Consider the following 25,387-nt stretch of genomic DNA (forward strand, 5'->3'; position numbering starts at 1 on the left):
TTAATGATTAATTGTGCACTTAATAGCCTGGTAAATGAGCCAGGAGTGCCTCAGTGGGTGCTGGGGAGTATAAGTTTATTTCTGAATTGCTACAGACTTAATTCACAGGTAGTCACATTCTAATAATGAGGCGTCAGTAATGTTATGTCTTGCTGAATTGCACGTTAACTGGTGGAATCTGTGGCAACGTAGCACTTACCACAATGCTTGAAAAATTGTGTGATGCAGCCGTACTGTGTTAGATTCGTTACGACTCTGGTATGTAAACCATACTGCTCACCTCATTAAAGCCCAACTTCCAAGACCAAGGATTTTTTTCCAGATACCAGTGTTATCCTTGACTCAAAAAAGCACTGTTCCTTTGAATACCCTAATGTCTGCTGGGTTAAAGATCTGTTGTGAAGACGTTGCCCTCTCCAAGTCTGCTGTAGGGCTTGTCTTGTAATTCTCAGCCATTTGTAAGAAATTTACAGCATCTTCCTGCTTGGGGCCACTGACTGAAGGGGACTGGCTGGTTCCAGACTCCATGACATTTAGGAAACCCATCTGTGTCTGAAGTTGAGTCTTGGCTTGTAACTCAGCTCTGGTACTTTACTACTTGACATACTGCAGATCAATAATTTTTAAAAATCCAAATGCTAGGAGTTGTTTTTCCTTACTGTTTTGCAGAAGATCTTTTAATTGGTGAAAAACTACAGTTTTTGTTGTAGTACTGTGAAGATTCCAGCTATCATTGACAGAAATCTGTTTTTTTAAGGAAAAAATAGTTTTATTTTGAAAAGAAAATACATCTTTTTTTTTATATAGTTAAGTCATTTTAGGGAAACAGAAGTATTTTAACTTTTGCATCAAAATGATACTGAAGCTTAAGAGTAAGCATTCTTATAAACATACCAGTAGAATAAGAAAGATAGACATCATGCTATTTATTGTGAACAGCATGAAGAACGAAGCAAATAATTTCTACTTACCTTTTAACTTACTTGAGCTTTATTTTGAAAAATATTGTGTCTCAATAACTTTGAAATTGCAGTGATTTTACAGAAGTCATGCCCTGTAAGTCGTTCAGGAAAATACATTTTGTTTCCAGATACAGCTGCAGATTTGTGTTATATGAGATACTGAAAATGAAGGTCACAAACAAAATACGTTCCAATATTTAGTTTTGTTTAGACATTCTAAATAATGAGATAAGCGGGTTTGCTTTTCTCTTGCTCATTTGGGTTAGTTGCATATTTTTTGCAGAAGTTGCCAAGTTGTGCTGTATGTTAAGCAAGGACCGTGATCATCTGCAGTCAATGTAGTATTTTAGTAATTCAGTAATACAGTTATTGATAATTGTAGTGTAATAAATCAGGGACACTGTTATTCTTGGTTTTCTGTCAACTTATGGCTTTTATTCTGGGTATAGATATACTGCTAAAACGGTATTAATGTTTGCCACTCCTTTCCTAAAAGCATTTTGGGTTGGAGCTGCTGTTTGCAGAATCATTTCATTTTTCCTGGCTATCTTTCTAGACCATTAAAATTTGGTATATCTAAACCAGTGCTTTCAGAATGTGTTATATTTTTAACCATATCATGTCTCCAGAATAAAAAGAAAGGAATCATGGGCTGTGATGTACAATTAGTGTCTTTCACCTGATCTGTGACTTCCTGTTTCATTCAGAGTGAAAGTCTTCGAGCAATTTGTACATTTGTTAAGAGTATTTGATTTCCAGTATGTTACTAATTTTCTTTTCTTTCTTTGTAAAATGTGTTAAATGTTCTGAATAGTTTGGCAGTTACTGAAGGTACTGAGTGCACTGCGTTCTTATGAAAGTGTGGAAGGGACTAAATGCCACTCTCACAGTCCGTTTGCCCTCTGTACACTTTTAGATTACTATTGTTTATACTTTGGAGTGTAAGCAAAAAAATGTTTTTGTGTTCTTTGCTTCTGAAAATTGAGACTACAAATAAAGGATTAGATCAGAGATACTGATTACACTAAAAAGAGAAATAACATTTGTCAGTGATATACCTCAAGTTGGTATAGGATAAGTGTGTGTAATTAACAGCAACAAATCAAAAAGCTGGGGTATAGTTGTTTAAAAGAACCATGGTGCTGAATGGTTTTTTTTTTTTTTGGGGGGGGGGAAATATATAGCTGAGATCTGGACTCAAGCTGCTTTGCAGAGTTTGGACACTAAAGCCCAGAGATGGTGAACTGATAGTAGACTGAAATTTTAAAGCTTACAGAAGCACGTTCAAGGCTAAGTAGAGCAAATCTGGCTTGTGGAGCTACGCTTGTCTTTGACAAAATTTGATTATTTTGATTTCAGGGCTACTGCTTCAACAAAGCAGAAAAAATGCATACAGTGTTAGCAATGAACAGTCTATTTCCTTCTGGCATGGAAATTTTTTCTAGAGGACAGATAGGGAACCAGTGGTATGCACTTAAGAAGCAGAAAGACAGTGGTGTAACAAAACTACCTGCAGGTAAACATCAGGTATTATAGCATACGTATCCTGTATATATAGAAAATAGTCTTCTGTAGAGAGTACCCACATCTCCTTTATAACTGCTTCCTATGTATTGGAAGACCTAGATTAAATCTTTGAGCTTTCTGTTCTCTTGACTGAACAAACACCATTCTTTCAGTCTTCTTGTGTCAAGTTCTCCTGCCTGATAATGCTTTTGGTAGCCCTCTGCTGGACCCTCTGCAATTTTTCAGCATCTTCCAGTAACTCTGGTTGGCATCCCATAGTATTTTGGAAGTTAATCATACCTTCAGTCTATTGGTAGAGAAAAATTGATGTTCAGAGGCATTTGCTTATTGCAGTGGGTTGACCCTGGCTGGACGCTGGGTGCCCACCAAAGCTGCTCTGTCACTCCCCTCCTCAGCTGGGCAGGGGAGACAAAATACAACAAAATGCTTGTGGGTCGAGATAAAGGCAGGGTGAGATCACTCACCAATTACTGTTATGAGCAAAACCAACTTGACTTGGGAAAGTTAGTTTAATTTATTCCCAATCAAAACACAGTAGGACAATGAGAAATAAACCCAAATCCTAAACACCTTCCCCCCACCCCTGTCTTCTTTCCAGGCTTAACTTAATTCCTGATTTCTCTACCTCCTCCCCCCAAGCAGCACAGGGGGATGGGGAACGGGGTTGAGGTCAGCTCATCACACGTTGTTTCTGCTGCTCCTTCTTCCTCACACTCTTCCCCTGCTCCAGCATGGGGTCCCTCCCATGGAAGACAGTCCTCCATGAACTTCTTCAGTAAGAATCCTTCCCACGGGCTGCAGTTCTTCACATGCTGCTCCAGCGTGGGTCCCCCACAGGGTCATAGGTCCTGCCAGCAAACCTGCTTCTGTGTGGGCTGCCCACAGGTCACAGCCTCCTTTGGGCATCCACCTGCTCTGGCATGGGGCCCTCCATGGGCTGCAGGTGGATATCTGCTCCACCACAGACTTACCTCCCTGGACTGCAAGGGAATCTCTGCTCCATCACCTGGAGCCCCTCCTGCCCTCCTTCTGCACTGACCTTGGTGTCTGCAGGGCTGTTGCTCTCACGTACTCTCACTCCTTCCTCTCTTCCACTGGTGCAGGTTTACCCCACCTCCCCCCTTCTTAAGATGCTATCCCAGAGGCACTACCACCACTGCTGATGGGCTCAGCCTTGGCCAGTGGTGGGTCCATCTTGGATCCAGCTGGCATTGGCTTCATTGGATATGGGGGAAACTTCTGGCATCTTCTTACAGAAGCCACCCCTGTAGCACTGCCATGACAAAAACCTTGCCATGCAAACCCACTACACTTATTTTGAGATTTGGCAGAGCCTATCCTACTGGTTTTGTCATTACTTCTTTTGTCCTCTGTAAAGTTTTATGCCCAAAATTGGCTTCAGTAAGGCTTAGCATGCTCTTGATTATCCAGTGTTGGTTTCAGCCAGAGATACTGAGATACAAGCCTCCTGCTGGGCTAAAGAATCCTTCAACACACTCTGCTGGTTACATAAACTGGTTGGCGTTTGACCTATGCACGTCTTTGGGGGGGAGGGAATCTGCCTTGGTTTAAAAATTGGCAAGGATGGAGTTGACTGTCAGTGTTAAAATTTTGTTCCTGTGTCCTAATAGGAATGTGCCTAGCCTTGTCATCCAGCTTCTGGATCTAATTATTCTGGCCGGTAGACTGACAGACCCAATAGTATCCATTTTCTGGTTCTCCCATGAGAGTACTTCTAGAATATCATGAATTTGCCTTATAACTTTTCTGTTAGTAAAATAAATAAGTTGTCTGCTTTTGCACTAGGTCAGCCTTTCATCACTTTCACAGTTCTTTGAGTCCTTACTTGTGTTTCGTTAACGTCTTTCTTGCAACATGGACATTAGCCTTAGAGGAACATGCTGGAGGCAGCTGCAGCAGTGCCAAATGCTAATCGCGGGGTAGGTCTACAAAGGGATTAGTGTGCTGCAGCGCTCAGCACAGAGACACAGACTCTACAGTGAAATACCCAGTCAGTCTCCCCTTGCAGTTCTGTGGGGAGTTTAATGCACAGCTACGGAATCTGTGACAGGGAGGAGGAAAAAAAAGAGTCCTGTGTTCCAGTCTCAGTTTATGAAAAAGTAACTTTGTGTGTACGGAGATCAATTTTATTTTATTTATTTATTTTTAATATATATAATTTTAATCCTAATCCTTAAAAGGCACACGGTCTGGAATCTGGGATTCCGCCCACTTTTTCCAGGTGAGCATCGTACTGCCAAACAGAGGATGTTATTCTGTCTGCCTCTGGGAGCGTGGTGGTTAGGACTGCTGCAAGAGAACACGGCTCTAGTTATGGCACTGAGGCACTTGGCTCAGGCGGCTTTCGCAACTTAACATCCCTTTCAGTTATTGCTGGAAGGGAAAGTATTTCCCTGCTATCCCTTGCTATAAACACATAACCCATTTCTTCCCAAACCAGAACAGATTCTAATCAGATACTTGTGTTTTCCCTGCTCTATTCAACTGCTCAACCATTCTGATCTCATAATGGGTTGATACTGTTGGCAGAGGTAATTTTGCTCTTATTTTGTTAAAAAAGAGCTAACCAGAATAATTAAACAAACTATAATCTTCCATTTTTCTTTTTCCTTATGTTATATATGAGGAGTGTGTGCTTTGGGGTTTTTTTTGGTCTATTCTAGTATTTCAAAAAAAGTATTACTGTTTTACTCTCTCAATGAGTAATTTTGTTGTTCTTGTCATCTTTTTTCATCAGTTGTGGCTAAATGTTTTCCAAGCCTTGGCTAAATCACTAGAAACTGCTATTCATGTTTTGGTTTTGTGTTTTGTGTTTTGTTTTTTTTTTTTTCTTTAAACTAGTGTTCCATACCTTTTGGGATTTTTTTTGGCAGTTCCTTGCAGCATTGTATAAAAGGGTCCCTTTTAGAGGCACAAAATTGTAACTGGGCAGCATGCATGTGTACGTGTATGTGTATATATATATTTATTACTCTGTTCAAGAATTCATATAGCAAACAGAAACAATATGTAACAGCTTTTTGTAAGTAGTGTTTCGTCTTTGCTTTTGTGATCAGTTTCTTTCTGGTAGCCTGGATAAATCCTAAGATGATGATCTCTCCTGGTGGAAAAAAATGAATTGCTACATGAAAATGTTATTTTCAAGAACATTTGAATTGGGAAATTCCCAGACTACATCCACAAGATCTTGTGCATTTTCCATCAGCGAGGCAGAGGTCTCCTATTATGATACGGATTTTATTCTATGTGCTGTGGACAGCTAAAGATGAGGCTGCTACCTAATTCTTGTGTGATCTGCTGGTGTATATGCATGAACTAGGTTTAGAGTACCTCCAGATTGTGGTTTCTGATTGACTTCTGGTTCACGAGCTTTTGGTATAATTTGTTTCAAGATCTGTAGTGACTAAGAAATTGGGAGTTTAATTTTTTTTTAAATAAAGCCACCTTCCCTTTTTCAGCCCACTGTTGGCTTGTTTGGTTTGTTGTTGTTTTTTTTTTTCCCTGAATGGGCCATCATAGCCATTGATTTTTAACTGCACAATCAGGCAAAGTCTCCCGTCCTCCCATTTGAATCTCCAAACTTTCTTGCTACTAGTTTGAATCTCTAACCTTGCTGCTACTAGAGCCATTTTGTTCCTTTGTAGAGGGGGTTGGTGCTCCAGACGCCTCCTCTTGGGGTCTAATTCTGCAGGCTGCAATGGGACCTCGCCTATTCTTTGAAAATGCTGATAGATTTAATCTTACAGACACTCTTCAGAATTGGGTGGATAATTCTGATAGCATGTGGCAGGCCTTCCTCTTCTTGGCTACTCACAAGCCTGCTATTGGAGATCCAGTGGCTGGATCATTAGGTGTTTCAGCCCTCAGAGCACTTTCAGCAGGTATCGCCCGATGAACAAACCCCCCTCTGGTACGGCTGCCTTTGTTGTACTGATTCTTTGAGATTATCCCAGACTCTCAGCAGCCACAGGAGCCTTCTGGCTTACGTTGTGTATCTTCTTCCACAGGTGGCATTTATACTCTTCTTTATCTTTTCTGGCGTAACTAGTGGTTTTGTACTGTGTGGGTTTTTTTAATGAAGTTTAAAATTCAAGATCTGCCATGTATGTGTTTTCTGTCTGGAAAATTCATGTGTCTTGTACAGTGAAACCAGTTAACTTGATGTGATCTCTATTTGTCAAAAGTGCACTGCGTTTATACACATGTACACAACAAATATGTGCATTTATGTACAGCTGGCTGTACAGCTGGCTGCACAGACTGACACATGCAGCGCTCACACAGAGAACCAGTGGCCCCATCCTGCTGCCCTCTCTGGCCGACCGGGATGAAGGTCTGTCAGTTGATATGGTGTATTGCATATATCAATGCATACATACCATAGATCCCTCAGTTGGGCTCAGGCACGCAGTCCACCCAGTAGATGCCCCTGGATCCCAGTCTCCCCAGCTGCTGGCACCTGGACATACAAGCCCCACTCCAGCTGTTGGTACTGCCCCCCTCGCTTGCAGCCATGCACACATACATGGACATCTCTCTGTCAGTCGCCCAGATCATGTCACTTACCAACCAGCTGGTCCAGCTTTATCATTGCTAGTGCTCACTTGCACACCTGCACTTGCCGCTGACAGGGCCCCCCGTGGGCTGTGGCTGTAGCCCAGCTGCTGCACACCACACAGACCTGCACACACATATTCACACAGACTAGAGAGTCCCTCACCGAGGAAAAGGGTTAGAAATTGAGTTTAATGAGAAGACAGGACAGACTGCAGTGGTCAGACACAGGGCATGGCCAGGCCAGTGTAACAAGAAGTAACCTGTTTACATGCAACGGACTCCTTTCTATCCCCTTAGCTCTCTTTTCCCCTCTATTTTGATGTCCCTCCCCAAATCACCACAGTCTTTCCCTACATTTGATTCCTGCCCTAAACATCCCGTAATGTCTTCCGTTGCCCTGTATCTATCACATGTCCATGCCCTTGGGCAGTCATCTCCCATAGTCCAAGAGGTGATCTGGAGAGCTCTTCCTGATGACCCATGGGGATGGGTGTCGCACCTGGACATTGGGCCGAGACTCCCCTGGGACAGCCTGAAGAGGGGCCTGGGCAGGTTGTCCCTTCCTTGGGGTCCTTAATTTGGGTTGCTGCCCACCTTTCTTCCTCTTTTCCCCTCTGGGCTTGTGCAGGTGGGCTGATGGCTCCTGTGATGGGCCTGGGGGTAGCTCGGTGTTATTCAGGCTTCCCATCACCATTGTCTCTCTGTGCTCCTGTGTGTGTGTTTGTGTGCAGCGTTTGATCATTTAATCTAACAGAAATTACATGATTATTTCTGTCGAGATTCATGAGATCCCAGAGTCACAGAATGGTCAGGTTGGAAGGGACCTCTGGAAATCATATAGTCCAACCCCCTGCTGAAGCAGGTTCACCTAGAGCAGGCTGCACAGAATTGCATCTGGATCTCCAGAGAAGGAGTTTCCACGACCTCTCTGGGCAGCCTGTTCCAGGGCTCTCTCACCCTCAAATCAAAGAAGCTCTTCCTCACATTCAGCTGGAACTCCCTGTGTGGCAGTTTGTGCCCGTTGCCCCTTGCCCTGGCCCCATCCTCTTGACACTTGTCCTTAAGATATTTGTATACATTGATAAGATGCCCTCTCAGTCTTCTCTTCTCCAGGCTTAAGAGGCCCAGCTCCCTCAGCCTTTCCTCATCAGAGAGATGCTCCAGTCCCCTCATCGTCTTTGTAGCCCTTGATGATGCTTAACATGTGTTTTGCAATTTGTACTTAACAGAAATCTCTAAAAGAACATACCATATCAAAATTACAAATATTTCCGTAGATCTAGTTAGCTTTTTCAGAATTAATAGTTTTTCTTATGTTTCTATGTCTCATCAGCTCCTAGAAAAATATGAAATTGACAGTATCAGATGATGGGCTGGATTTTTAAAGGCAGGCAACTTTGGTATGGCATCTATAATATACATTTATATGTTCTAATCAATGGGCAGCATATAGGTGTATACCTTTTGTTTAGAGCACTGATTTAAACTCGTAACAGCAAAATAAAATTAAAAAGCTTCAGTATTCACTGGCTAATAAAAGAAGAAAATTTACAGCTCTAGGGCTCAGAAACAGAATAGGAGTTGGTTTATGCTGTTATCATGCAGTACAAGAAAAAATCATGTTTATTTAAAAAAAAAAAAACACCTGGGAAAAAAAGACCATGTCTTTAAGTACAATCATTGTTGTATAACCCCTGGGCTGTATAGCTACACAGTGAAAGCTTAAAGCACTCAGGAATTTTAGTAGTGTGAATGGCTAAAAGCTGTTGCTGTAGGTTGAGTGTACCCTTCTCCCTTGAATACCTCTTTTTGAAGGAGATGGGGAACTTCCGAAGGGTAATGCAGCTTATACAACTCTTGCTTTCTCCCACACAGTTAAATGGAATGAGTTGCTGTTGTCCCTGCTGAAGGGGTGGAGGGCAATGACTGCTATTGAAGGAGGGAGGCTATTTCTTTTGGCAGCAGCTATTGATGTCCCATCCCTCACCCCTTTTTCCCTTTGTGCTCCCCACCCGGGCAGCAGTCTGGCTCACTGCGGTGTGCAGCAGCTGCAAACCTGTTTTGACAGAGGAAAGCTGTGTCCTGCATGACACAATACAGTAGGCATATTTTTTTATTATTACATATGTTTCTTTACTCCTGATTTTGTTCATAAATCTGGGCAGATATTGAAATACCATCTGCTATGGTTTTTTTTAACTAATTTTTACAAACTGCAGGTATACTTTGTGTTTCACTCATTCTTTAAGACAATCTGTACAGTTTGGATATGCTTATGAAGAGCGCATTTGCCACCAAGAGTATAGATATGTAGGAGATTGCATAAGTGCATTTCATAATACTTAAGCATTAACAGAGAGAATGTGAACATCTTCCAGAAAGTCCCTAAGGCTGTAAAGAGAAGACCCGCAATACTTAATGTGGTAGAAAATTCAGCAAAGTCTGAGAATTGCATGCTATGGTGAAGTGAAAGCATGTGTGCAGGCAGCAATGTGGGCTTTCAAAGGCAGCATTTACCCTCAGCCCAAAACCAGCATCTAAGAAATGTATAGAAAATCGTTCTGATGAGATGTGTAGGAAATAATCAAAGCACAGAAGACAAGTAAGAAATACATCCTTTGTTTAAAATCATTGAAATACCTCCAGTTAGCATTGATTCTTAACCTTTACTGAAAGGATCAGATTGCCTTTTGTGACCACTCCATTTAGTATTTTTATCAGTAATGAAATGAATTTGTATATTTATCAGTCTTACACTACTTCAGTTTACATTTCTTATCCTAAAAATAAATTTTTTAGCAGTTTTAATTTTCCAAAATACATATCTATTTGATTAACAAATCCAGTCTTTTATTAATGAAGTTATAACATGTCTATGTTAGAATGCTCAATCCTAAGGCTGCTGTATGTCCAGAAATGTAAAATAGTTAAACAGCTGGCTGGAAATTCCAGGGCTTCTAAGCTGGAACAGAAAGCAGCATGCTGTACTGGCTGTGCCTTCCTCTCATGCATAACATTGCTGAACCAGCAACTAAACTTTCACTGTACAGAATACCTTTTGCAAGGGAGTTGTATTCCATATCCTTTTAAGGATGACCTTAATGTAAATAACTTACTAGGGAAAGGCTAAATCTGTGCATTCAGATTTTTGTAATACGGTCCTTCCAGGTAATTTTTCTAGAGTAAAGAACCTTTAATTTCCTTCATTTGAGTTAGTTTTGCTGTTTTCTTCCCATTTTCACAGACATTGCCTGGTCTTTTCAGTTACATAGTACCTTTACAGCTTGGTATTTGTGAAATTTATTGTGAATTGCTTCTCTTCTCATTGCAGCTGAAGCATAAAATTCATGGCAAGATACTCACTGTAGACACGACGCTTTGTCATTTTATGTACTTGTACAGGTATCATCTATCCCTACATGTTATTTTCAAGAATTCAGTAGAAGAAAAATGCCTTTGACTATCAAGATGTGGATACATTTCCTCATCCTGTCAGCCACTCAGTGCAGTATAAAATAAGAGGGAGCAGGAACCCAAACACCTTTTGTTGTGTAGAGAAGCTTTTGGTGAGTTTGAATCAAGTTGAGATACCCCCCTTCCAAAATTACTGACTTCCCAAAGCTGCAGTGGTTCAAGCCCCCATCTGTTCAGACATGCCTGCAATAGGATGTGATCTTTTTATTTGTCCTCTGCTATCCCCAAATGCTAAGATGCTCGTCAGGTAGGAGAAGTCATTCCTTTTGCAGTCACTTTCTAAAATTTACAGTCTTGTGCATTCCTGCCAGTGCTCGCTCACACAAGTGCTTGGATAGCCCTCCTTTCCCTCAGCCCACTTCTACCGTATATTAGTCCTTGGTGTGTTTCAGTAAAGCGCTGGCTGCAGAGCTGCCTGGCTTTTAATTACTAACTACAGCCTCCAAGTGCCAATGTTGTAGGCACTGTGGAAGCATGTGATGGAATTGTTTAATGCTCCCAAAAAAAGCAAGTGGAGGCCAGAAGCAAATGAGGTAGCACAGACTTCTGCCACAGATTTATTTTTTTTCTTGGCAGCTACAGCTGCACTGCTGGTAGAAGGGGAGCTGTTCTCTCTGGCACTGGAGCTGGGTGGCACAGCCCTTGTTCACCTGTCTAAACTCCCGACCCTTCTTTCTTCCCCAAACTGGGCAGCCAAGCGTCAGCTGTCTCTGAATAATTCCTGATGTGTTCTGGCCCCCAAGATGTGTCAGGGCTCTGGGAAAATGTCGGTTGGCCCAGATTAAAACAGTGCTAGTGAGCAAGATAACAGCTGTACAGCAGTGATGATCATGGAGCTCAAAACTTTCTTCCAGTCTCGTTTGGTTTACCAGTGGAGACACAGCTGGAGAACATCATCTGCAAACCCTGAAGTAATTCTTAATTCTTCCCAGGGATTGCACCTTTGGTTATTACACAGCATATTCTTTCCCTTCTTGGAGTACGTCTGTCACCGCACAGCCAGGTGTGAGACTGAGAAGGAATCATGTCTCTCACATGCCTCTCACTAGTTATGTATAAGAAATCATGTTTATCTGCTGTCAGTTTAGACACGTTCTGGATATACTAAAGACTACATGCTGCACATTTGCTGCAGAGGTCACCCGCATGGACTCTGATAGCTCTATCAGTTTCTAAATGGGACAGTATTAGTTACAGCTGGTGTTTGGCTCCTCCACTGTTACTGGTTTTCTTCCATATGTTTTAACTTGGATAGCAGTAGCCTGAAAACAGACAAAGTTTCTTAATCTGTTTGCAGTTTTATTTTCTTTGTCCCTTTGAGGATGTATTTTCTCATAGATGTATAGCAGCTTATCAGCTCAGAAGGTACAAGAACACAGCCTGAAGTAAGCAAGCTGGTTTTGCACCGAGCTAGCTCAGGTCCGTGGGCTTTGGGAGTTCAAGCTGCATGGAAGTACTTATGCTGCTCTGGAAACACAGCTATGCAGAGTTTTTTCTAAACCTGAACCTTAGGCCAGCTCCCATGCCTTTGGATATACAATTGCAGAGTTAATCCACAGCTCTTTACACTGTTTTAACAAATAATTTAGATTTACCAATGTCAAAACAGTAGAGGTCTCTGGAATATTTGACTGCTTATAGATGCACAGAACTGACTGATAGTTGGTTAGTAATTGAGGCCTCAGCAGGTCAAGAAACAAACACGTGAGCAAAATCACCCTAAATGGTCCCAGCAAATGTTCATTCTCAGTGCTGAACAAGGAAGCAGGTGCCCTCCACATCCTTAGCAACCTGACCCAAAGGAAATTTTCTCATTGATTCCTAGGCAAGAATAATTGGCTCCACTGATCCTGTAAGTGGGAAGACTTCCATGCATGCAGAAGACTAGCTATTCAGCATCCCAGTGCCTGTCCTTCCTACAGTTGTTGCTTGTATCTGCTACTTCAGAAGAGGATGAAAAGAACTTAAAAGTTCATCTGGCCAGTTTTAAACTGGGGTAAATTGTTTCAGCCAGTTCCCATGCAAATGAGTAGCTCAAGCTTTGAAGCGTGAGATTTTGAGTTCCTCAACACAGATCACTCTTGTCTTCTAGAAACCAAAACTGAGATTTGCTCTGTTTGTGTAAAAGATTTCGAAGGCTCACCTTTGAATAATCTTTCTCTTGAATGCTGTCTCCCTCAGTATGGTCTTAGTTCAGCAACAGCTCTATCACAGCAACATTTTTTCAGGCTAAACACAGTAGCCTGTCCTATTTACTAGCATTATTTGCTGCCAATTGTCCCAAGACTCATAGAGAAAGGTCTTGCCCAAATTTTTTGCAGGCAGGAAGAGATGGTGTCCTGCTGAGCTTTTACTCACATACATACTTCTAGTGAAACTGGATTAGTCAAGGAGGTTTGCAGCAGCTTGTGTGAGAGAGCTTCACGCTCTGAATGCAAATATGAGGTGTACAATAATCCTGTTTCCTCTAGTATGTAGGTGGTGAGATGGAGTTTCAGCTTTTGCGGGAGGTCTCTTTGGGTTTTGCTGATGGTCTCTAAATGCTGACTGTTGCTGACCTTTGCATACACACACATGAATGCACGCTCTCTTTCTGAGAGAGATGATTTGGATGCTTACACACTGCTTGGCCTGTGGAAAGAGTCATTAAAATTTGGCCTGTGGAAAGAACAGCTCATAGTGACAATGATAAATGCTCCCAGGCTGTCTGCCTGCTCCAGTTGACTCGCCAGTGGGCAGGAACAGAGAGAGGAGATGGTGTGCTCCCCCTGTGACACCTGGAGAGCCTGTTGCTGTAGTGACGGTGTCCTCTGAGCCTAAGTGGGCAGTGAAGTGGTGGCATTTCAACTGCAGTTCTTTTGTGCTAACATGCTATTTAGGTCCACTCATTTATCACATTTAATTAAATTTGTAACATCAAATCCACTTAGGTTGGTTAAGGCCCTTAGGGCTTGTCTTGGATTCTGCTTGCCCTCCCCCTTTTTGGTAAAATAAGCATGGGGTAACACTTTGAAAGTCTTAAAAGAGCAGAAATGGTCACGATGTAGAAAAAGAACATGCAGCAAAAAGGACAGAGGGAACAAGAAGAAACAGATGGAAATTCTCTGCAAAAATGGTGATAAAAGCACAAATGCTAGTAAGTAAGAGTAGTGGAATGCTGAAAACTTAAAACGTGGATAAAAAGGCACCTTTGATAATGCTCTGCATTATTTGGTCTAAAATTTTATTTCATTTGCTGTTCAGTCATCAGTGATGATACTTTTTTTGTGTGCTATCCAGCATTTTAAACAGTGAATGTTTTTATTGGGTTTGTGGCTAACTTTCTCACCTCGGTTCAGTTTATTGATGCTGCACTGATGACCCCTGAATGCAGAGATGATTCTCTTTCTACTGTTATCGGTATTGACCAAGTCACTTCAGAGTCTCTTGTACATGCTACACACGTAGTCCCCTAAACCATTATCTAGTTATTTTCTCTCTGCTATACAATTTCAGCTTCCATTGAGCTGCATTAGCTAAAAATATTCGTGAGTCAAATCCTGGGGTTGCACATGGGCAGAGCTGGCCTGCCCAGGACAGCAAGCAGCAACCTTTGTAAACATGTTCTGAATCCTCCCTGGATCTGCTTGTGTCAACAGTCCTGGGCTTTGTCAGTAACCTTTAAGCCCCTGCTTAGTTAGAGCAGAGTGCAAATAGAGATCCTGCTTTGTGACACCCCTTTCTCAGCTGAGTCAGTGTTGAACCCAGCTCTGCATTTGAATTGCCTGATGCAGAGCTTGGATGCAAGACTGATGCTGTTGAGTCTCCAGTGGCAAAGCTCTGCTGATGGGAGGAGACCAGAAGGTGTGCTGGAAAGCCATGTTCAGGCCTGCTGGACCAGCCCCAGCAGTGACTCCAGCTCTCCTCACACTACTACTGGACTAAAACCATGGCAGCTGCACCCAGCCAGTCCTCTCTGGAAAAGAACATACCTCTGCTTTCACAAGAGCTTTGGATACTTCCCTTGTCACAGCCTTCTGCTGATGTCCATGGCTGTACTCTCCAGACTCCACCGACTCTTCTCAGATTAGATCAGCTGGATAGACTCTTAGGTCTATGTTACTTAAAAGCTAATCTGCAAAAATATTAAGGAGCAGGGAAACAATGTCAGAGGAACCCCCAATAACCCAATTGGAGCAAATAGGACACCCTGGCCCAGCTCCTCACTGGGCTGTCACAGGACAGCCCTTAGCTCCAGTGTCTAGGTGTGACAACCATCAACCAGGTGGTTCCCCAGCTCACCCTGTGGATGGAGGGGGTCGCTGCCAGCAGGCTGTGAGTCTCATTATGGGATGCGGGGTAAAGGATTTTTGAATTGCCCAAGACTTGCGGGATGTTTAGGGGAGGAACTAATGCTGAGGGAAGGGAGGGATCATAGTGGTCTAGGCGAGGAACAAGTGTGGGAAAATAGAGAGGTAAGGCAATAAAAGGGTTTGATTGTATGTTAACAGGCTGCTGCTCAGTACAGCTACCTGGCCATGCCCTGTGCCTGGCCCATGCTGTCTGTCCCGTCATCTTCTCAGCCTCCATTTCTAACTAGATGAAGGGACAATGTATTCAGTGTGCACGTGCATGTACGTATATGTGTGGGGAGAGACCATGGAACTGAGACCTGGGGTCATGGGATCCCCAGTGTCTGGGGTGGATCAGCTGGAGAGTCTAGAGGGGGTATAAGTATCAGCTACAGGGCAAGGAACCATGGGTCAGAGAGAACTGAGGGCAGGGGTAGCTGGAGAGACTGTGTATTTTGTGGGTGCGTATCTCAGCATGTGTGACTGCTGGTCAGGCCAGACTTGCTGGGTGAGTGGGAGATGAGGCAGGCTGTATGCCTTGGTCAGATACTGGAGAGGCTAGAGGCTGTGTGGCTTGGCTACTGGAGAAAGCAGGGAATCTAGGCTGGACCAGAGAGAGACTTGTTTGTGGGTGGGTGATCCCCAGGCCAGCTACTCAACAGACCGGGTATTTATGGCCAGTTACTGCAGGGACGCGTAATGTATCTACAGATGTGTTTTGTGCTAAATTGCTTTCATCCTGTCAGCCAGAGAGGGGAGCAGGATCAGGATGTTGGTGCAGCTTGTGTTTGCCCGAGTGCTGTGTTTTCAGTCTGTGTTGATCTGTGTGACTGGCTATGGATGTATGGATATATCATTGTATGTATGTGTGCCCCTCTGCCTCACAACTGAATGGATGTGGTGATGTGGTGCTGCAGCAGCTTCACCTCTGTCAGGCTACCACATTCAGCAACCTCCAACATAAACCAGACCCATCTATTTTCAAATATCTTTCCATATATATTTTAAACAGCATTATGGATTTTGTGTCGGAAGTGGTTTTCTTGGTGATCATGTTGAACATTTAATTTTATTGTCTTTACAAAAGAATGATTTAGAGGTCTTGCACTCTCTTTTGGTCACTCTTAACAAAATGAGGTCACCAAATTATTTTCTGCCTAAATAAATCAGTATAACCATATATGCTATGTAAATAAAACCACATACTTCTTGAAGGTTGGTGTGGTTGTGGTCATTTTACATGTGCAAAGATCTTTGGAGAAGGCACTCTGCTGTTTGGCATTACTTGAGGTGACATGTGCTCACATAACATGGTGACAGCTTGCTCTCTGGGCATCCCTTTTGTCTACGTTCACATGTGGGATGTGCTAAGCCCTGAATCCATAAGCCATGGTCATCGTAAGAAACTTAAAACTTTCATATCTCCTTCTGGGAGTTGTAGGCATATGTATTACTACATGACGAGGTAATTAATTTGTCACTATACACTGTCAGAGAATGACTGTGAAAATGCTACCCCGTAATTACTGGACTGATACGATACCTGACAGCGAAGGGCTGCTGCAGGCAGTCCTTGTGGGGGTGCAGAGAGAAGGGGCTGTGTATGTTGAGGAAAAGGCTTTTCTTATGCAGACTGCCAGAGCAGACAGTGCCGTCCCTAGGGAGGCACTGAGCATCCATTCAAGTGGTGGTGTACATTTTTTTTTTCGATTCACAAGCACTGAAACAAATGTAAGGATAAAGAGCAAAGCTGACCCCAGAGTGTTAGAGTCAAGCCAGAGAGGTTGTTAATTTATTTTTTTTTTGAGAAACAGATTGCACTAATAAAACTTCTGAAAAGGGATCTACAGTAATGACTGCTTTTTCCACCCTTAAAATGGCTGACACGGTTCCTTCCATTCTCATTAGGAATTGTAGTACCTGTTTGTTAGTTTGTGAAAACAGTTCCAGGAGGATAGTGGTGTCCAGATTCTCATTAATGCTAGTTGCAATTTGGATGATTTGGTGTGAGGTGTAATGGGGTGTCTTAGAGAACTGAGGAGCTAAGAGGTAAAGCAAGAGTTGGAAAATCCATGGTTGTCTGCCTTTGCACTTAACTGCTTCAGGGTGATGCTCCACTGTATCTGCAATGCTCTTTTGCAGTTGAAGTGTATGCAGTTAAATTGACTTCTTTTGCACTATGGAAAGAAGAATAAATCCTCCCTTTGTAAAATACTAGGACTATGGGCCTTCATGTTGATAGCTCTTAAAGTGGCACCCTTCAGTTCATATTGACTATAAACTTAACAAAAGTTAGAAGTCTGCCATTTTATTCTAGCTTTCTGAATTCAAAGTTTTCCTTGTAAATTGCTGACAGTTTTCTCCCATTATTTATTTCTTCTTCCTACTTCCTTGGCACCCTGGTTTGTAATTTTTGTGTATTTCTTATTTCCTGTTTCTTTACAAACCTGTTTCTCACTACTTTTTCTGGTCTAGCTGGGCCTTTTTAAAATTTTAATTTAGGTTTGCTTTTTTTTTTTTTTTTTAAATCCTTCAGTATACCATATCTTGCTTAACAGCATCTGGTGACAAAGTGTTCGGCAGCTTAACTGCACTGGAGGAACCATGTTTTGCTTGTTTCAAGTCTGTGATCTGAGTCCCCCAAATTCTTACACTGGAAAAGGCTGAACAGTTGATCTCAGTTCACCCTCTCCAGGCCTTTTTTTGATTTTATAAACTCCTGTCACACCACCCCTATCATCTTTTTCCCAGGCTGAAGAATTGGAAATTAATTTTCTTTCATTGTTTAGAAGCCATTTGATACCTTTGAGCTTGTTTCTTGCCTTTCTCTGATCTGAAGGTTTTCGCTTACACAATGTGAAAGCACAGTCTGAAAGACAGAAAAACCATTAATGCTTCATAGCGTGCTTGTTTAGTATGGAAGTGGGTCATTGTAAATTCTGGAAACCCTGAATAAAAAAAAAGGAAAATGATGAGCCTGATCCTCAAGGCAAGCAAAAATTAGCTGAAATATTACTAGCGAAGGAAATTAAAAATCTGTGACCTTAGCCATGCAATTTTGAAGTGGACTTAGAATATTTTGCTTAACAAAATGCACATGATTTTGTGATTTGTGAAGGAGGCTCAGAAGAATTGTTATGCATTTATCAGAGTGAAGTAAGAGAAATAAATATGTTCGCCTTTCATGTCAGAAGTTAAAATATTGAGGTCTGCTAATACTTAAAAATAATTTGAAAGGAAAAAACAGTGACTATGATAATACTGCATTATGCTAAAACCTGAGCAGTTAGGATTGATTCTACAGGGCTGTTGCTTATTGTTTAGGTTTTATTAGTATTAGTATTAGTATTAGGCAAATTTAAGGGTTAGGAAGCTGAATCTTTAAAAAAAAAATTGCTTCTATACCCATATTACTTGGGATATGGGACGTGAAACTCTATACTTAGGAGCAGGCAAAGAATACTTCCTAGACTAGGAGGAATAATTTGATATTTCTGTTTTTTCTAAGACAACTGTATTCCTCTTTAAAAAAACCATATCCACTAGAATAACATATAAATGGGCATGAATTCAAAAAAAGAAAAATTACGGAGTGTCTGAATGATAATGCAATTACTGTCTCATTAACTGGATGCCAAAAGAAGGCAATGATAATTATGTAGCTGCTGATAAGAGAATTTTCAGAATGCATTATGGATGTTGTGCCTCATTCTGACAAAGTCAGTTCACAAAAGAGCAATAAGCAGTGTCTCAAAGGGGTATTATGTTTCAGATACTAGAGTCTTTCCTTAACAAGCGTCCAAGACATGGATCACAGTAGAACTGCAGCATGTATGGCTTGAACCTCATACATATTTCCTTGAACTCAGGCTTGCAGATCTGTTCATATTATGAATACAGATAGTTCACAGTATTTCTTGGGTAAAATTCATGGTATGCTCTGTGATATTCAACAGTTTAGCAGTGATAAAATGTTTCCCATTATATGAGGTCTTGACAGTATTATTTTATGTATATGTGTATATATATAAAACATGCAAAAAGATATATTTTTATATATAATATAGATAAATAGCTATTTTTTCTGCCCTTCCTACAGATGTAATTTTAGTAGCAAATCAAAAGCTCTGAACTATACTGTTGTGTTTCAGCTGTGGTTAGCAAGGTTTTTTGGTTAGGTTTGTGTCTGAGGTAACTTCCATTTTAGTTCAGTAAGTCATGCTGGAATTAAGCACATCTGAATATCACAGGACCTTTTTAGAAGTATGAACTTAAGTATAGGATTCTCATTGTGGTTTGTTCATCAACATCATGCACATTGCCATGAGGTAAGAAACAGACCATCATGTTTGATTACTCCTAGCTTAAAACACAGACCATATGATGAATGCAATGTTGCTTCATAGTCAGACTATCTGGAGGGGCAGGATAGGCTTAGATGAGCAAGTCATGTATATACTCAAACACAGGTCGAGAGTGTTGATACTCAGTTTTCTTTTACTGCCATTTACAGCATTTTAGGGTGGGGGAGACAGCAGAGGGAAAGGATAATGCTAAACCCTAGTGTATAGGGAGAAGTAATCACTTCTCTTTAAAACCCTAGTTATTTTTAATATTTGGTAAGTCTCCTGCACTCTTACATTTACCTAAGTAAGGTTTTGGAAAGAGAACAGCAAGTATGATTAATACTGTATTGTGGCAGCCAGCTTTGCCTGTTCTGTGGTTTTGGCTGGTTTTGTTTTCCCCTTTCCTTATACTGTTGTAGAGAATCAAATTACAAGACAGTCAACAGAAGGGAATTCTGTTCAACTTTTTAAGAAGTTTGTTGAGCTGCATAAAAAAAAAATAAATATCCAAAGCTGTGTTCAGTTACATAACTATTTTAAACTTCTGTGTTTTCTAAAGATAGAGGAGCAATAACATTTCATCAGTGCCAAAGTGCCACAGTACGTTGCTTTGGGATTCAGAAGAGCTGACCTGTGTCTCTGACCTTGTCTTTTGAAGTCCTGTTGATTTATTTGAAGTCCTTTGAAGTATCATCTTTCTGCTACCTGCCTCCATTTCTTCCATTTCCTTTTTGTTTAAATGAGGATTTTAATATTTACTTTCATACAGTTTGACCTCAAACATGCTATATAATATTTTTAACATGCTATAATGTTTTATTTTGGGGAAATTATTGCAAAGGAAAAGCTCAGATCTAGAGTGGAAAAGAACACCTTTTATTTGGCCATATGCTTGTTTGTCTACTATCAACAGATCTGATGAATATCATTATTTGGTATTATTTTAAGATTTTTCATATGGTACATAAAAAAACATCCTGCTTTCTTAAAGTTTTCTAAAGATCAATATAACTTAATGGGCTTCCTTTTTGTGATTTTGTTTGTTGTCTCCTTCTGCACTATGGGGAATTTAATTACTTTTCACCTGGAAAAGGAGGTGCATTGTGTCATCAGTATGAGCCTGGAAATTATTATAAAACTTACTTATCCAGGGCCAGAAGTTGCCTTAGGGTCTAAAGTCTGCTGATCAAGCAGACGTAAAGGCTGATTTATAGATTACAAACCCAGAAGGAGCTGTGAGGATCATCTGGTGTCACAGGTTACAGTCTTGTATAGCTCAACTGAATCAGTTCTCACTTGCACTCCAGCAGTGGCTCCCCCACCCTGAACCTTGGCCTACTGTGGGCCACCATCCATCTTTGGTTTCAAACTTCTAGTTTAAAATACCATAAAATCTGGTTGCACAGACTAGCTCTGACCATCTTACTGTAACTTTGCAAGACGACCATAACAAATGGAGAATATAGTTTAGTAGCCCTTTTGCCACGGCTGTGAAAACAAGGAGCTCCCACACAAAACGACCTAGGAGGTCTGGCTTGTAGTCACTGAGCCTGGGCTGGATTGATGAGCAGACCAACCAGCGGTGGGTCTTGGAAAACCTGTGAGAGGCTGGGGCTTTCCTGCCAGGTGAGCTGCACCTCAGCAGCCTTAATTTTGACAGGAGGATTTGCTCCAGTCATTTAAGGGCAGGACATGGGCTCCAGATGGTTAGGACTGCTTCATGAGATGCATGCAGACTCAGAGAGGGGGAAATGATTGGCAGAAGGAAACAGGATGAGATGAGTTGGAATAAAACAGTCTCCCGAGTTGCTCGCTGTCAGACGTGACTGAAGTGCAAATAGGCCATTTCAATGTAAATGAACTGTGACCAAATTTTCAAATATATTTGTGTGCCTAAAAGCCACTTATGAATATTTTATAAAGTGCTTTGTTTTCCATATGTGTTAGGTACAGATTTCCTGCTTGCCTTGCAGTGAACTGCAAAGTTTTAGGGGCTAGTGCTTCTAGAGTGGGACACACGACCATCAGGTTGCAGTGCTGAGTTGGCCTTTTGGTCTGAAGACTGACACAATGAGAGGCTATTTGGGCTCTGAATAGACTTACATAGAAATGATTGATAACCGGGGGGGGAAAAAAGAGTAAGACATAATCTTAGGAAGCCACCTGCAGGTGTTGCTTGGATCAATATTATGTTCTTCACCTGACAATTCTTATAAAGGTTTCTGCCCCCCACCCCCCCCCCACCCCCCCCCCGTGTGGACACCCACCCCAGCCCTGCAGTAAGTGTTGATGGAGATTGCCTTTGACGCCCTTTGAAGCAGCACAAAAAGAAGAAAAGCAAAATCTGTTTCTGCTTGTCTGTCATGGAAATTCAGAAGAGCTTTTCTGTATCCGCTTTGACACTGCTATACCTGCACTTTAAAATCCAGATTGATTTCTTTCTCTTAACATAGAGGAAACTTGATTCTATCTTGTGAATGGATTTTTCTGTCAGAATTAAGGCTTGGAGATGTTTGCTGTGGTCTAGGTCATGCTGACCTTAATTAAAGACCAAATCACCATGTGTCAGGTAACGTCACACGCTATCTTGATAGTCCCCTGCTGCAGTAGTTCCTCAAAAAACTAGCAACTGGGCAAAGCTAAAAGACATGTAGTTAACTTGTTTCCAAAACATCTTTATTCAAATGTGATTTAAATTTCCTCAATTATGGAAACATTTCCCATGATACGATAGAAGTTCCTGTAACTACTGTAAACATGCTAGATGGGAGACAAACCTGGAGTATTTAATTTGTTTGTTTATTTTTAACAGCAATAACAGGCAGGTCTCATCTAAAGATCAGCACATGAAACTTAGTCATTTGCAACCTACTTTCCCTTCTGTGTTTTTTTTTTTCCCCTGCAGTTCCTGTATTACATGGTATTTTGTGCAGCCTGCAATTTCTTCCTTGCCTGGGGTCCCACTCCTGCGTGTGATCTGGGCAGGGTGCCTGGGGCTCACAGGACAGGGGAGGGGAAGCTGCTGTGCAGTTACAGCAGAAGGGTGCTGTCCTTGCTGGGCACCACCTTCTCCAGCTCCCTTACCCTGCCAACTAGCAGGCACCGCTACGCCCTGTCACATGATGTGTCATTGACAAGGTTCTGTAGTTTGCTGATTTTACTCTGCTATTGCTGTTGTGTATTTAAGGTCATTAATTTTCTTTTAAAAATGAGGACCAGTGGAGAAAAAGGGTTGTTTGATGGGGGGTAGGATGTAGTATTTTTGATATTTTGAATATCAAGCTATTAAAACAAGCTGACAATATCAAATGTGTAGAGAGAAGAATGATTTACGTACCACAGAGTATTACTTTTGGAAGACATTTAGAATCCAGGATTTATCTTACAGCCATATCTATAACTGTAAGGCATTTCCTTAAACGTGTCTATGACAGTCTTAGTGTTTTTATAACCACCTTGCTCAGCATCATGTTTCAATCAGAATCTTTAAGGCAGTTGGTTTGCTTTCAATATTTCCCCCAAGTATGAGCAATACAGAAGCTAATATAATGTGTGAAATAATTTCTGTATTTAAAATTTTCTTACATTTTCTTCTACTGTGAGAGAATTTCTCAACAATTCTAACAAGTTTTTTCACTGTCTTTGTTTTCTCTCTTTTGTTGTTGTACTAATCTTTGTAGTCCCATTGTACTTTAGTCCTCAATTTTCTATCTGATACTAGTTTCTGGTTGTGGTAGGAGACTAATCTTTTCTTTCATCCATAATAGAAATTTTCAAGGGACTTCTAACTACTCTGCTATAGTTTGTTTATTTTTAGATGTGTTTTTAACAATACGGAGTTAAAATGCGTTCAGTTGTGAGGTGGGTTCTTAATATTATTATTTTTTTAATTTTGTTTTAATTGACTGGTGATTGTTTAGATTTATCCATTGAGCATTTTCAAACTGACTATAAGCATGTTACTTGTGATGAGCTCTGTATTGAATATTAAATTAATGTTGAAAGACTGGTAGAAGATCATTTAAATACCAGATTAACATTGCCTACAATGTAAAATAGCAGAAAAGCATACAAAGGACTTATGAAAGAATAGACTGCTGAATAAAAGTTCATTAAACCCAGCTAGATCTTTTTTGCATTGCTTTTAACATCAATTTTAATTTGCTTTTAATGTATAGTCATTAAATATATTAATGAACTGTTCTAACTCTGTTTTTATTTCTTATTAGTTTAATTCCTGCTAAGCTGTTTGTTTGATTATTCTTTCATTACTGTGACTTTTTTTTAAAGAAAAGTATCTTATTTTAAGCTCTATTCATTTAATCTTTTATTGAACACATATAGCAATTGTTCACTAACAAGAAATACTGAAAAAAGCTCTAGTAAAACTTGCAGTATTTTAAAAGCATGGAGGAACTTAGTATGTCTTTTTCAGCTAGATTTGACTATTGATTTTTAAAATCTGAATAGAACAATATTTGGCCCCCTCTCTTCTGATACTTAATAGGTGTGTGCTCATCACAAACACTGATGGTGTCATTACCCTGCAGCTAAAACTGCTCTTGGAATGTAGCTAGTATAGTATCTCTCTTTAAAACATACCCGAAATCCCTTATTTTTACCCGTTGAATGCCTGACTTATCTGTAAAGAAAGCAAACCGTAAAGGTACTTCATTTAGTAGCAATACAGCTTTGATACTGTGTGTAAACAAAGAGAATTGTACTCCAAATTTAATTTCCAAAGTCTTATAGTTATTTTTATAAGGTGGGAAGGTAGCACAAGGTTGAAGCAACCTGTATGGGAAAAGTGACTGCATGGTGTCTACATATATACTTCAAATGCTGCCTCAGTTCTGCTTCCATTTAGAATACAACAATTAGTCTTTTTTACCTTCAAAAAATTCTGGATATAAATACTTTAAAGATTATGACCTTTCAGGGATTACAGTGAAAACAAGAGAAAAGTAATGTTGTAGACTTTTGTGGCATTTTGCATTACTCTATAAAAGATCCTTTTGAGCTTTAAGTACAGGAAGTTCCAAGGAAAAAACACTTAACTTTGTAGCATTTGAGCCTGGTACCCTTTGAACATACTGGGCACAGAAGCACTACACCTGTTCTGTTGGATCGCTACTTCTGGTGGGTAAGAGGAGTGAAAATACAGAGGCCAGTTTTGATCTTCTCTTGTTGCTCAGTTCAGTTCTGCTGTCCAGCAATGAGAGCACATGGTATGGCACAAACCTGAAAGAGTGCCATTTGCCCAGCTGTACTTCTGTAGAAAGTGGCTGATACATTGGATCTGTAAGTTCTCATTAGCCTGGCATGGCGCATTATGATGTCCTCGCTGTTACTGCACTTGACGTGTGCATGAGAGGCTGTATCTAAAGTTCTTTGGTCTAAGATGCTGCAGGGTGCCATCAGCCTGTGGGCAGCTGGGTGAGATACCCTGCATGCTCACTGTGGAACAGCTTGCTCCAGCTGAAGGGGAGCCTGGTCACCAACCATGCTGGTTTAGAGAAGACAGGGACCAGGAAAAACAGCCTTACTAAGCCTAAGCAAACCTCTGTCTAGTTATCCTGTCACCAGCATGGTGGTGGAATGGCTAGGGAAAAATAAATATAAAACAACAATGTAAGAATATTATAATCATTTCCAAGCCTACTCCCCCAGCTCCCAGCAGTTCCTAAGTGAGAGGTGGTGTCTTTGTATTTAATAAAACTTGATCAAATATTCTTCGGTAAGTTTTCCAGTTGTCTTAAGGTTAATATAAACTTTAGCTTCCTCAGCATCACATGCCAAGAAACTGCACATTTTGTCTGTCCTATATGCCTGTTGCATCGATGTCCTCTAGACTTTTTACTGTGAGACCAGTGAACATTTAGTCTCTGTGCACTCTGTACTCTGTCCATCCAGGAGTGTGTCGATCTTCATAATGTTCCCACAATGTTGTTCTTTTTCCAAACTGAAAGGTATTCCTCATGGTTCCTCTCTCCACCTTTTTTTTTTTTTTTTTTTTTCCTTTTCTTGTTTTACCCCTTTTGAGAGGGGTAGACCACCATCGTGTGTTAATACTCAAGGTATGGTCATGCTATACTTTTACATGGTGGCATATTTGCTTGATTGCTACCAGCTACATAAAGCATGTCCAAGCCTGGGGAGTTTCCAGTAC

The 25,387-nt window shown here is 41.0% G+C and overlaps 1 protein-coding gene across 4 annotated transcripts in view; it reads left to right on the forward strand.

Annotated features, from left to right (window-relative positions):
* Positions 1–25,387, forward strand: part of ADCY2 (adenylate cyclase 2) — a 229,328-nt gene that overhangs the window by 65,473 nt on the left and 138,468 nt on the right. The window lies entirely within an intron of this gene.

This window comes from Falco punctatus, assembly GCF_963210335.1.
Source record: "Falco punctatus genome assembly, chromosome: 3".
NCBI classification, from domain to species: Eukaryota; Metazoa; Chordata; class Aves; order Falconiformes; family Falconidae; genus Falco; species Falco punctatus.